A 15630-nucleotide genomic window follows, 5' to 3' on the forward strand; every position below is an offset into this window, starting at 1 on the left:
TATATTACACACACCTTTATCAGGCCCTAGTATATTACACACCCCACTATCAGACCACCCAGTATATTACACACCCCACTATCAGGTCCCAGTATATTACACACCCCACTATTACATCCCCAGTATATTGCACACCCCACTATCAGGTCCCCAGTATATTACGCACCCCACTATAAGATCCACAGTATATTATATACCTCACTATCAGGTACCAGTATATTATACTCTGCACTATCAGGTCCCAGTATATTACACACCCAACTATCAGGTCCCAGTATATTACACACCCCACTATAAGATCCACAGTATATTACACACCCCTCTATAAGATCCACAGTATATTATACAGCCCACTATCAGGTCCCAGTATATTATACACCCCACTGTCAGGTCCCAGTGTATTACACACCCCACTATCAGGTCCCCATTATATTATACACCCCACTATGAGGTCTTCAGTATATTACACATGCCACTATAAGAAACACAGTATATTACACACCCCTCTATAAGATCCACAGTATATTACACACCCCACTATTAGGTCCTCATTATATTATACACCCCACTATCAGGGCACCAGCACACAGTTTATGGTATTGCTGTATGTGTGGTATGTGTGAATAGTTAGCGCTGTAGTGATGCCTATATATGTTACTGTACTGGTAAATGTTTTGTACTTACAATACAGTCCTAAACTCATAGATATGCGTTCCATGTCTGTGGTCACGTCCGATAAGACCTGCTGAATATAACAATTCTGTGTTTTTTTCCCAGGGATGTCCTATAATAAAGCAAATCTGCTATCTCCAGTGAGTTTGTATTCCCTGGAGCATTATCTAGTGGTTCCTATAAATAGAACACATATTTGAGGATTGCTATTCAAGATGCTGCTTAAAGGGGTACTCCAGTGAAAAAAATAATTATTTTAAATGTACTGGTGCCAAAAAATGCCTGGAGAGCCGGAGAGTTTTCTATGGGAATTTGCTACTGCTCTTGGCAGTTTCTGCAGGACATATAGAAGCTGATAAGTACTGGAAGACTTTTTTAAAAATAAAAGCAATCTATGCGTTTTTTTACCGCTTTTTGTACACGCCATTCACCGTGCAGGAATAATAATGTTTTATTTTAATAGATCGGACGATATTGCACGCTACGGTATGTTATATGTTAATTTACTTTATTATTTTTATGTGTTTTATGTATAAAATGGGAAGGGGAGTGATTTTCACTTTTATTAGGGGAGGGGCTATATGGCATTTTTTTAATCTTTTTGTCAGGAATCTGCAGTAGCCTGTGTGAACTGGACCTGGTGTTTTGCCTTTGTGTGCCACAACCGATTGCTTCTCAGCTTCTGGCTATGCAGGAGTTAAGCTGAGAAGCTGCTGGTCTTGATTTTACACCTGTGTTGTTGCTGTGATTGACAGGTTTCTCTGCCTGTCTGTACCTGGAAGATCAGAGTGTCGGTCCAATAAGGATCCAGACCGGGCTCTTGGTCAGCATAAAAGCTAAGCACAGACTGAGTCCCAGCGCTGGCTAATTAGGTGTATTCCTGGTCTCAGCTCTCCCTTGTATATTCCTGCGCTCCCCATCCTATCCCTCCTACTGCTACTCGTTTTTCTGACCTCCTGCCTGACTTGTGACTACTCTTTTGGATTACTGATTTTGTACTACGTTGCCCGTGTGGTTTGACACGGCCTGGTTTACTATTCCTTATTGTGTTCGTCTGTCCGTATTGTTTTGTGTATCACGTATATAGCGCAAGGAACGTCTCCGTGGTTGTCCGCGACCGCCTAGGGTCGGCTGAGGCAATTAGGCAGGGACAGTGGGTGGTTCAGATAGGGCCCACTGTCTGGTTGTGTCTGTGTTAGTCTGACACTTTTATAGATTTTTTTTTTTTTTACTCTTTTTAAGTCCCCTTAGGGGACTTTTACATTAATACATTTGATTACATACACTGATCACTGCTATGCCATACCGACCAACACAGTGTTGATTTAGTGTAGAGCCAGGAGTGTGAGCCAGGAGACCTGCATGTGGTATATGAGGCAATATGGTTTGTTTAAATTATATTCCAACATCCTGGCGTTGGTTTTTAAATGTAGGCGAGGCGTATTAGTGTCAGCCATAGGTGTGAGGTGCAGCAGCTCCTTCTCTTCATGGACGTATTTTACTTTTCTCCCCTTTCTGAGTGCTAGCACTCCTCCTGGTAAGACCCATGTGACCCCAACTAGCAGGAAGCACCTGTGCACACATGGTAAGTACCTCCTATTTCTCCCATTCTACCTCCGGTGCAGTGGTGAGTGGTAAGAACCTGTTCACACGTTTGGTGCTTGGTGGCCGCTTTCTCCACTGGTGGTGCCTGCTGGGTTTGGGGGGGGGCCCCTTGGAGTTTGGTCCTGTGACAGTGGGGTTGCAGGGCCATTCTATGGCCTACCTTCCCTGCTTGCGCTCGCCTTGTGGGGTTAGCGGTCGCTGACCAACACAGTGTTGATTTAGTGTAGGGACTCATGTGAGCCAGGACACCTGCACATGGTACATGAGGCAATATGGTTTGATCAAATTATATACCAACATCCTGGCGTTGTTTTATAAATGTAGCCGAGAGGCATTAGTGTCAGCCATAGGTGTGAGGTGTATGCTCCTCTCCCTCTTGAAATAGTGATATAATTGCCTTTTTTTTGTACTTATGTGTGTTGGAATTTTTTTTTTTTTTTGCACTAGCTTATTTTGCTTATTTGTTCGTATATTATATTTTCTCATATGTTATGTGGTATAATATGGCACGCATTGTGGGTCATTGATTGATATAGTGGTCACAGCTTCTTATTCAGCACATAGCACTTTATATGCTTTAGGAGGAGGGTTTGTGGGTTGTACTGTTTACCGTGTTGCCGGCCCGGGGGATCCTTTTGTACGGGTCCCTCATGGTTGTGGATATTTTAAGCGTTTTTAAATAGTATATAGGGATTCTGTATTGTTTCTATGCCATTGTATATTTTTTGCTTTTTGGAACTTGTAATAAATATTTTCCTAGCAACCAATCAGATTCCACTTCATTCCTCACAGATTTTTTGAAAATTGAAAGGTGGAATCTGATTGGTTGCTAGGGGCAACTAAGACAACTCTACTTTACACCAGTTTAATAAATCTCCCCTTGTGTCTACTGTCACTTATGTTAATGAAACTGGCTGTAAAGCAGGTCACTAAATGCTGTTAAAAAAAAAAAGCTCAGGTAAGATGGGAGGACCCAAAATAATGTACAATAAGTGAAATAAAAAAATTACAGTCAGAAAATAGAAAAAGATTAGAATAAAAGAACAACTTTTAGTATCTGACTCTAATCAGTAAAAGAAAATCACATCCCTTTAAGGCTTAAACAAAGTTTTTGGAAAACTGTCACTGCAGTTTTTGTTTCAAATGGGATGAAAAGTATAAAGGGAGGACTTGTACTTCTCTTTTTTGTTGGCAGTTCTCCAAAATACTGCTGTGTGTGATTTCAGCCTAAGGGTATGTTCACACACAGAATTTTTGCTCAGTATTTTAGTCAGTATTTTTCAACCAAAACAAGGAGTGGAATGAAAACACAGAAAGGCTGCAACTGCAGTTGCTTTAAATTAATGGCAATTATTTACCATTAAATGGCGGCCATCCACTCAGTTTCAACACTGTGTGAATAGATCCTTTCTGTGTTTTCATTCCACTCCTTGTTTTGGTTAAAAAATACTGACCAAAATACTGAGCAAAAGTTCTGTTTGTGAACATAGCCTAATGCTTTTCTTTTTAAGCAGCATGCATGGGCCACTAACGTACTGAGCATCCATGCTCCCCCTTAGGCTTATACGTAGTAAATAAACACTCACACTATACCATACCTACAGCGTTCTGCATTTTGAAAAAACACAACCCAACAAATCTATTATAAAATGTGATAACATTTGGGCCCGTTCACACTGAGCAAAACAGGTGGAAAGTCAGAGCAGAACTCATGCCGCAGAACGGAATCCCACTTGCCTCACTATCTCAATTTGATGTCTCGCTCGCCTCCACTCTCCACTCAAAGCATTGACATTAAATTGCCAACAATGGCTATCACCATTATGGCAGCACTATAGCTATCACTATTATGGCAGCACTATAGCTATCACTAGGGATGAGCAAACCGAACCGTAACGAACCAAATTCGTTACGAACTTTACAAAAAGTTTGGTTTGTCACCGAACCAAACTTTGAGAAAGTTAGTAACGAATCTAGTTAAAACAACAACAACAAAAAATCACAGAAAAGACCAGGATACAAGGGATTATTACTCCTATATGCCCTTGTATCCTGGTTTTCTGTGAATATCAAGGTGTGTGATGTCACCCCTGTTAGGGTGAAACCTTAAATTAGTCTCCTCAGATATACCTGGGTGCTGCCTAATGAAAAATGTAATCTGACAGCTGTCTGTGAGTATCAACCAAGACACGACATGAAAGCAACTTAAGTGTTAAAGCTGATCTACTTTATTAAGTGAAAATATAAGTTTATATCTTTACAATAAAGCTTCAATAAAATAATAGGAGAACCCTGTTTAGCCGCAACCAAAAAAGTTTAAAAAAAAAAAGGCCAAAAAAATCCCATTGGCTGTCCCATCACTGCACAGTTGTGTAGAAAAATGTTGGCGACTCATTGGGATTCTTGGTGTCCAAGACCGTGCACCCCGGTGCTGATGTCTGGTCCTTTAATTATGGGCAAGGGCAGTACATGTCTGTTACTGCCCATTGGGTCAATATCCTCCCAGAAGACTATCAGAAAGTTAGCCCATTCTTGCCACTGTCACCTCCCCGGTGCTTTAGGGGGCCAGTTCTGCACAAGTTCTGCCTCCACCAGCCTGCAACCATCCACCGCTTTGACTGCAGTCCAACCTGCCCCGGTGTCTTACCAACAATGTCAGGCCCGGCGCTCTCAGGCTGTCCTCCATTTTATGAGCCTGGGTGAACAGAGCCACAGTGGGCAGGAGCTCCTCCGGACCATCAGGGAGGAGATATATGAATGGTTGAGCCAAGGTCAACTAACGGTGGGAAGTGTTGTAGCCCACAAAGGGAGGAACCTTTTCTCTGCAGTGCAGCGGGGAGGGCTGCATCATACACCTTGTATGGCATACTGTATGTGATAAACCTCATAGTGCACAGGTGTCTTCAAACATGTCCTGCCATTAGTTGATCCCTTCTGAGGACGCAACTCTGTTTGTGAGCAGGCATGACTATGGGATCAACGACATCATCCCACTCGTCCGTGTTCTGGAAAGTGCTCTGAACAACATCATCAAGTGGTGCCGCCTCCTCCAATAGTCTCTTCTCAACCATACTGGGATGGGTGCAATCAAGTGCTGCTGCCCCCTCCTCCTCCGTCAATTGTCTGTTCTCAACCATACTGGCCTGGGTGCAATCAGGTACTGCCTCCTCCTCCTCCTCAAATAGTCTGTTCTCAACCATACTGGCCTGGGTGCAATCAGGTACTGCCTCCTCCTCCTCCTCCTCCTCAAATAGTCTGTTCTCAATCATACTGGCCTGGGTGCAATCAAGTGCTGCTGCCCCCTCCTCCTCTGGCAATTGTCTGTTCTCAACCATACTGGGTCCAATACAGTAATATTACTGCTGCTGGTTACACTGTCAAATGTCTGTTTTCCACCCTACTGGGTCCAAGGAACTTTGTATCCTATGTCCTGTGTAATCACTTACACCTTGGCTCATTTTTGTTCTCTATTTTTGCACTTAGATTTTTTCCACTTTTTTCATTGTAATAGCAACTGCAACTACACAAAACTATACCCTATCAGACTCCCACTATTGTAGCTGCAATTATTCAGCCGTTATAGCAAGGTTAGTTTTAGGTTCGTACGAATCCGAACTTCACCAAAGTTCGCCGGATCGAACCAAACCGAACTTTTTAAAAGTTCGCTCATCCCTAGCTATCACTATTATGGCAGCACTATAGCTATCACTATTATGGCAGCACTATAGCTATCACTATTATGGCAGCACTATAGCTATCACTATTATGGCAGCACTATAGCTATCACTATTATGGCAGCACCATAGCTATCACTATTATGGCAGCACTATAGCTATCACTATTATGTCAGCTATCACTATTATGGCAGCACTATAGCTATCACTATTATGTCAGCACTATAGCTGTCACTATTATGGCAGCACTATAGCTATCACTATTATGTCAGCTATCACTATTATGCCAGCACTATAGCTATCACCATTATGGCAGCACTATAGCTATCACCATTATGGCAGCACTATAGCTATCACTATTATGGCAGCACTATAGCTATCACCATTATGGCAGCACTATAGCTATCACTATTATGGCAGCACTATAGCTATCACTATTATGGCAGCACTATAACTATCACCATTATGGCAGCACTATAGCTATCACCATTATGGCAGCTATCACCATTATGGCAGCACTATAGCTGTCATCATTATCGATGTCTGTATGAAAGTGTTATTGCAGTCGTTCCTCCTTGTACACACTGAGTTTGTCCATAATAGGTCAGTTTGGTGCTGGAAATTATCAGAGAAAATGTAAGATGCTGGGAGGCTTACACTATGGGAGTGAGACGTGTAGTCACGTAGTCAGGCACCACTAGATAGATCATTAGAGAAAGAGAATGATAAAAATTCAGTCACATGACCTGTTACTTCTCAGAATTTTCCAGGTGGTATGGCGTCTATTTATTATCCAAGAAAGGTTGTTCTACTAGTAAGATTTTACTAAGGCTGCATTCACACGTTCAGTGATTTTCAAAGTCCATGGATGGAGGTCGCTATCTACCTCCATAATCCATGAAAAAACATCCTTTTTTTTTTGCATGTTTTTTTATCCGTTTTTGTGTTTTTCAAGGATCTGTTCAAAGCTTTTTAAATTCACATATTTGATATCACATCCATGCGCAGCGAAGCAGTCGGGTTGCCGTTGGCCGGGGTAGCTTTGGCAGCGTTGTGGCTGCTAGGTGGGTCTAGGGTCACTTCGGCACCTGTCACAGTAGCCTGGAGTGGCATTAATACCCACCCCCGGTCAGAAAGGCACTGCTTCCACAGATTTGGATAACCCAAGAGTAACCTGGTGTATAGGTGCAGAATGATAACTTAACCAGACTTACGTCCGTTGACTTAAATTCTTATGTGCAATACAAAAATAAGACTTCAGTAACTGCAGGTGCAGGCAGGAGGTAGAAAAAGTAGTATCTGTAGAAGTGAGAGTAGAGAAGCATCTTGAGGGCCCTGTCCAAGGTAGCTGTGTACTCTGCCGGAATAGTGTAGTTGAGACAAGAAGATACTTGTACTCACGTATAGATAACTTGGATCTGACGACCTTATGCCCTACAGTTTTTAGATACCCGTCCTTATAGGGCAGTACGAGGTCCCAGGTCCCTGCACTGGGGTGAGCACACTTACCTCAGTGAGCACTTTTCTCAGTGCTGTGACAATCATGGTTATTACTCCTGTACTGTGACAACATTTGTACATAGTTTTATGTATTACCTCTGTAGTGTGACATCACTGTGTGCAATATTATTTAACCCCTAGACGACACAGGACGTAGAGTTACGTCATGGAAGTCTGTCCCCAGACGACCCTGGACGTAACTGTACGTCCTGGGTGTTTCTCCCGCTATGAAGCGCGCTCCGGAGCAGAGCGCGCTTCATAGGAGGTGGGGCCGGCTGCAGTGAGCAGCCGGGACCTCACCGGTAATGACACGCTGCAGCAATCGCGCTGCCGCGTGTCATTAACCCCTTAAACGCCGCAACCGCGGGGGTTTAAGTGTAAGTGACAGGGGGAGTCCCCTGTCACTTACCGATCGGGACCCCCGCAGTGTGATCGTTAAAATACCCCCTGATCGTTGAAATGGACCGCCGGAGGTCTCTCACCTGCCTCCGTGCGGTCCGATCGGCGATCTGCTACACTGAGCCTGCACAGGCAGGCTCAATGAGCAGATCGCCGATAACACTGATCAATGCTATGCCTATGGCATAGCAATGATCAGTGTACAAATCAAAGTACTGTATGTAAAAGTCCCCCAAAGGGACTTCAAATGTGTAAAAAAAAAAAAAGTTCAAAACACTATTACACTACCCCAAAACCCCTCCCCCAATAAAAGTTGAAATAACCCCCCTATCCTATTATATAAATAAAACATATAAAAATAAATAAATAGATAAACATATAATATACCGTAGCGTGCGTAATTGTCTGATCTATTAAAATATAACAAGCGTCATTGTGATCGGTGAACGGCGTACACGAAAAGAGGGAAAAAAGTGCGCAGATTACCGATTTTATGTTACATTATATATTTAAAAAAATCTATAAAAAGTGATTAAAACGTCCGATCTTCACAAATATGGTATTAATAAAAAATAGAGATCATGGCGGAAAAAATGACGCCCCATACAGCCCCGTAGGTGAAAAAATAAAACTGTTATAAGTGTCACAATAGTCCCATTTTATTAATATTTAATTGCCAAAAAAAAGGATTTCATAAAAAAATATATATATATAACATTAGAGAATCTGTGTAACCTGCATATAGTTGTGTTCTGGCTGACCTATAGAGTAATTGTATCATGTCGGTGTTACCATATAGTGCATTACGTAGACACAGGAACCCCCAAACGTTACCATATTGCATTCTTTTTTACGATTTCACCAATTTATATCTTCATAAATATTATATTTGGAATTCCATCATACATGTTATGGTAAAATGAAAGACGCCATTACACAGTACAACTATTCCTGTAACAAACAAGCACTTACATGGCCTGTAGATAGAAAACTGAGAGTGCTAGAGCTCTTAGAAGGGGAGGAGGGGAAAACGAAAACACTAAGATCAAAATTTGCGCGGTCCACTGGGTCATTTTGGGCCTGGTCCTCAAAGGGTTAACATTATGATCATGTTTATTAAGTCCTGCCAATATCCTTGTATCATACTGTGATGTTTTGCCAGTGCTGTGGCATCACTGTGGCTTTTTTGTTTTACTGTGACATGATTATTTCTATGCAACTCCTATAACCTCTATAAGAGTCATGTAAACCACTGTTGTTTTTGGCTTTCCTACCATCTCTAGTAGCTGCAGACAGGCCAGAGGATTCCAGGGGGGTCCCAGAAGTGGGACTTGCATCTGCAACCCCAGATAAGAATGCCAAGAATTACCACTTTAGGCTATGTTCAAACTACGTATATTTGAGGCTGTATATTTGAGGCTGTATAGCAACCAAAACCAGGAGTGGATTGAAAATACAGAAAGGCTCTGTTCACATAATGTTGTAATTGAGTGGATGGCCGTCATTTAATGGCAAATATGTGCTGTTATTTTAAAACAACGGCTGTTGTATTGAAATAATGGAAGTTATTTACCGTTATATGGCGGCCATCCACTCAATTACAACATTATGTGAACAGATCCTTTCTGTGTTTTCAATCCACTCCTGGTTTTGGTTGCTATGAGGACCTGACATGAGGACCAAATACAGCCTCAAATATACATAGTGTGAACCCAGCCTTAAAGTGTCACTGTCGTTACAACTTAAAAAATGTAAACCAACAGTAGATATGATATAAAGCAAGTTTGCAATTTACATTCATTTTTTTTTTTTTTAATATCATGGAGAACACGGCACTTCCTGTTTTCTGACTCAAACAGTCAGAAAACAGGAAGTCCTGCGTATCCCAGGCCATCTGAGCGCTCACAGAGAGAAGGCAGTCATGTGACTGATGGACACATTGAGCCGTGACTCTCTGTACTGGCCGGAATTCCTGTGTTTAGTCTGTTTTTTTACAACAAGCACAAGTCAGCAAATCTGCCTTAAGGAGACTGGACCTGGATTTCTGGTAAGTTCACCTTTGTTTTACAGCATGATAACAAAAAATAAAATAACGACTGTATATTGCAAACTTGCTTTATATCACATCTACTGTTGATTTAGATTTTAAAATTTATGACGACAGGTACACTTTAAAAAAAAATGGGATTCCATTCCTGTGAACGTGACGGCTCTGTTTTGCATTTATTGACTTTGGCTCCAGTTAGATATAAACAACGCACTTCCTAGAAGCGAATTTCCCCTTAGCGGTTATTGGTTTATTATGTATTGTGCACTGTATTGTGTTTTATGTGTCTCATTATTATTAATTCTGTCCTTTTCATGTTTTTTAGTGTCATATTAAATAGTTAATTTACAGGAAATTGCACACCAGACTTCTAGGACATGGCCTAGTTTCCCTTTAGGACAGAACAGTGAATTTTTACAGTTGGATTCCAAGAGCCATGACATATTTGTTTTACATTGATGTAGTCGTATAAGGATTGTTGTTGTTTTTTTCATTGTGGGAAAAATTATGTTTTTTAGGCCGTTCAAACATAGTAAATAAAAGCTAAATATGGATGTAATTTTGAGTGAAAATAAAACAATGCGTGAATGTTAAAAAAAAAAAAAGCCATATTTTGCAAAAGCAGGTGGTAAATAATGAGCATATTTTTTATTTGGAAAAGTCCCACCCCCTTCTCTGTGAGCAGTGCACAGACCTAGCCAGTCTATTATCAAGGGTATACCATAAACCTATGGAACAAGGGGCCCAGTCCTGGGTGGCTCCATCCCATTCACGCCCCTCCCCAGAGGAGCTGCCAAATGGTGTGCAGGGTTCTGCCATGATGGAAGTTTTATGATACCTAAGCCCTGATTCTTTATATTGCAGTTTACCTATAAATAAGTACCCTCTTGGTACTTAAAGTGGTTTTTTTACATTACTGGTGAGTAACAACTGATCATGGAGACTACTAGCACTGCTGTATGAACAGGACAAGCACATTTTTTACAAGCACATTTATACACATCCATAGCTGCTAGTCTCTGAACAAGACCGCCCACTTGACTATTTAGTCAAAAATGAGGAGAGATTGACATGAATACAAGACAAGTTATCCTGAAGGTTTTCCCACACAACTATATATCAATCTGCTCAGCTTCTCCTGCACTATAACGTGGTGTTGCTAGATTGGGCTGCATAACCTCAAGTACCCCCACCAGGTCATGTTTTGAGGATCTCCTGAATATATCATGGGTGATATAGTCAGAGCATCAGGTATGACCACAGATGTTCTCTACGTGGGATCATGATCTGTTGGGGAGACTTGGATTGAGAAACACTATCCTAGTATGTACAGTACTTCTGTATGTGGGACCAGGATCACACAGGACATACAAGATGGCGTCCAAATGAGCTTCTACTAATATCTGAGTACTGGGAACCACAGCTTTGTACAGAATACACCTATTGTGGTTAAAGTCAGGCTTCCGGCTTCCTCATAAGATAAATATTTTATTACGTTAGAGACATAAAACATGAACATATGGTAACACTATCTAGTGACAGCAGCACGGTTATCACTTCATCTCTGTGGTTGAGAAATCATGTGACTGCGTCCTTACAGAAACACTGCTCTTCTTGCCTAATGGTTGTGTCTGATATTACAACTCAGCTTAATTTAAGTGAGTGTTGCTGCTTTTACACAGAACGAGTATCGTGCGAATTCGCACGATAACAATCGAATTCGAACGATAATCATACGTGTAAACGCAGCGAACGATCAAACGACGAGTGAGAAATCGTTCATTTTGATCTTTCAACAAGTTCTCAAATCGTCGTTGATCGTTCGCAAAAAATTCACGGATCGTTCCGTGTGAACAGTCATTCGCCGATTTAACCAATGTGCCAGATAGGCTTTAAACGATTGCACAACGATCGCAAAACAAATTTCCATACGATATATATCGTTATTGGGAAAAAAATCGTTACTCGGACATCGTTAATCGTACGATCGGGCGAATTATCGTTCCGTGTAAATGTAGCATAAGACCTCAAACAGCCCGGTAGGTTAAAAAATAAAAGTGTTGAGGTTCTTAGAAGGTGAGAAAATAAAAATGCAAAAATGAAAATTGCTGTGGTCCTTAAAGGGGTTGGCCGCTTTATAGTAAAATTCTTTTGTGTGTAGTATAGGTAAATGTATTCACATTACTTACTGATAGCAGCTCCCTGTGTACTTCATGGAGCTAAAACCAGACTCCCCTCTTCCAGGCTGTGCTGTCCTGTTCTGTGTTGAGTCCGACCATAAGATGGCCGACTTGGAGGAGCATGTGACCATGCCCCGCCTCCATTGTCCTCCATAGGCATATACAGGCTCAGTGATGGACACTGGGGGACAGGGCATGGTCACATGCTCCTCCATGTCAGCCATTTTATGAATAGATTAATCACAGAGCAGGGCAGCAGGAGGAGAGGAGTCTGATTTTCTTTCTATGAGGCGGCGGGTAGCTGCGGGGGGGCTGCCCGGGTGATCGCTGATCGTCCGGGCAGCCCATAGGATACAGCAGCGTCTGCTGCCGACCCTCCTATTCAATGGAGCGACAGCAGCAGATCGTTGCTGTATCAGTCGCTTGTTTTTCAACATGTTGAAAAACAAGCGACTGCAACGATCAGCCGACATGAACGATGTCGGCTGATCGTTGCACTCTATTCCACGGGACGATTATCGTCCGTAGCGATATCGGCCGAATCCAGACGATAATCGTTCCGTGGAATAGGGCCTTTACTTCTACCCGTTCCTGCTGTGAGCGGCGGGACCATCCTTGGGACCCCTGCCAGAAAGCATTTTCCCCAGAGTTGTGATGATGTCATGACTCTGGGGGGAAAGGCCTGTCCTGGGTGATGGACTGGCCGCTCAGCCAATCAGTGACTGGCGCGGCGTCCTGCCCCAGTCACTGACTGGCTGAGCAGCCAGTCCATCAGCTGGGTCGTGACGTGTCAGCTCTGGAGATGCCAGAGTCTGACGAGGTTCCCGTGGCCAGTCCTACTGCTCACTACGGGCACATGGAGAGGTAAGTTAGTACTTGTCATCAATTTCCCCCCATGCCCCTGTTGGCTGCCAGATTTTAAAATCCGACGGACTTCTCCTTTAAGAACCACAGCAATTTTCATTTTTGCATTTTTGTTTCTTGCTCAACGCTTTTATTTTTTAGCCTACAGGGCTGTTTGAGGTCTTTTTGCATTTTGCTCTAGTTTTCATTGGTACTTTATTCATGCAGATGGGACATTTTGATCACTTTTTATAATTTTTTTCTGATAAATAATGTAACCAAAAAATTCTGGTACAATTTTGGTGCTTTTTTTTTTTGCTTTTTTTCATTTACGCCGTTCACCATACGGGAACACTTTTGTTATATTTTATTAGATCAGACAATTACGCACACTACGACATATATTTTATTTTTTTATCTGTTTTATATATAAAATGGTAAGAGGGGGATTTAAACTTTTATTTGTCATATTTAAAACTTTTTTTTAGTTTTTGTTTTTACACTTTTTAAGTCTTCCTAATCGTCCTGTTATTGTAGCTGCAATCAGTTAGCTGTTTTATTGCGGTTCATTTAAGGTTCATTCCGGACAAACCCAAACTTTATGCCAAAGGATAGTGAACCTGTAATAAGGATACGTATAGGACAAGTTTGTGGTGAGTCTTATAGTTCACTGTTGGCTTTCAGCAAACATGTTCTGAAAAAAGGTTTTGTCTTACATCTACCATCTGCCCCAGGCGCTTTGTCATATGCAAAATACCACAAAAAAGCAGAAGCTGGATGCAGATTTTGGGGTAGACTGTTCCACAGATTCACTGTTCTCATGGTAAAGAAGGCTTGTTGCCCCTGGAGACTGAACCTTTTTTCTCGAGGTGGAGGCAGTGCCCCCTTGTCCTTTGAGGGGGTTTTACCTGGAACATTTTTTACCCTATTTCCTGTACAGGCAATTTATATATTTAACCCCTTCAAGACTAAGCCTATTTGGGCCTTAATGACCAGGCTCATTTTTCAAAATCTGACCTGTCTCACTTTATGCGCTCATAGCTCAGTGATGCTTTAACGTATGCTAGCGATTCTGAAATTGTTTTTTCGTCACATATGGCACTTTATATTAGTGGCAAAATTTGGTCACTACTTTGTGTGTTTTTTGTGAAAAACATCAAAATATCATGAAAAATTAAAAAAATTAGCATTTTATGAACTTTGAAATTCTCTGCTTCTAAAAAAAGAAAGTTGTAGCACATAAATTAGTTACTTAGTCACATTACCGATATGTCCTCTTTATTCTGGCTTCATTTCATAAACATATTTTACTTTTTTAGGGTGTTACGGGGCTTAGAAATTTATCAGCAAATTACCACATTTTCGTGAAAGTTTCCAAAACTGATTTTTTTAGGGACCAGTTCTTTTTTTAAGTTGATTTAGGAGGCTTGTATACTGGAAACCCCCATAAGTGACCCCATTTTGGAAACTACACACCTTAAAGAATTAATCTTGGGGTATAATGAGCATTTTAACCCTACAGGGGCTGGAGCAACATATTTACCATTAGGCCGTAAAAAAATTGAAAATTAAAATTTTCCAATAATATATATGTTTAGATTAAAGTTTCTCATTTTAAAAAGGAACATGAGAGAAAAAGCACCCCAAAATTTGTAACGCAGGTTCTCCTGAGTAGAACGGTACCTCATATGTGGGCATAAACCACTGTATGGGCACACAGCCGGGCTCAGAAGGGAAGGAGCGCCAATTAGCTTTCTCAATGCAGATTTTGCTGCAGAAGTTTCTGAGCGCCAGATGCGTATGCAGAGCCCCTGTAGTGCCAGCGGAGTAAAATCTCCCCATAAGTCACCCCATTTTGGAAAGTGCACCCCTCAGAGAATTTATCTTGGGGTGTGGTGACCATTTTGACCCCACAGGTATTAGAGGAAAGTATTCAAAAGTAGACAGTAAAAATGAAAAACTCGAATTTTTCCAATAATATGTTCATTTAGTGTGAAATTTCTCAATTTCACGAGGAACAAGAGAAAAAAATTACAGCAAAATTTATAACGCAGGTTCTCCTGAGTAGAACGGTACCTCATATGTGGGCGTAAACCACTGTATGGGCACACAGCAGGGCCCAGAAGGAAGGGAGCGCCAATTAGCTTTTTCAATGCAGATTTTGCTGAAGAAGTTTCTGAGCGACAGGTGTGTTTGCAGTGCCCCTGTAGTGCCAGCGGAGTAAAATCTCCCCATAAATCACCCCATTTTGGAAAGTGCACCCCTCAGAGAATTCATTTTGGGGTGTGGTGACCATTTTGACCCCACAGGTATTAGAGGAAAGTATTCAAAAGTAGACAGTAAAAATAAACTCGAATTTTTCCAATAATATATTCCTTTAGTTTGAAATTTCTCAATTTCACGAGGAACAGGAGAGAAAGTTCACCCCAAAATCTGTAACGCAGATTCTCCTGAGCAGAACAGTACCCCATATGTGGGCATAAACCACTGTATGGGCACACAGCCGGGCTCAGAAGGGAAGGAGCGCCAATTAGCATTTTCAGTGCAGATTTTTCTGAAGAAGTTTCTGAGCGCCAGGTGCGTTTGCAGAGCCCCTGTAGTGCCAGCGGAGTGAACCCCCCCCCCATAAGACACCCCATTTTGGAAAGTGCACCCCTCAAAGAATTCATCTTGGTGTGTGGTGACCATTTTGACCCAAGAGGTATTGGAG

This window comes from Dendropsophus ebraccatus, chromosome 9 (assembly GCF_027789765.1).
Source record: "Dendropsophus ebraccatus isolate aDenEbr1 chromosome 9, aDenEbr1.pat, whole genome shotgun sequence".
In the NCBI taxonomy this organism is placed as follows: domain Eukaryota; kingdom Metazoa; phylum Chordata; class Amphibia; order Anura; family Hylidae; genus Dendropsophus; species Dendropsophus ebraccatus.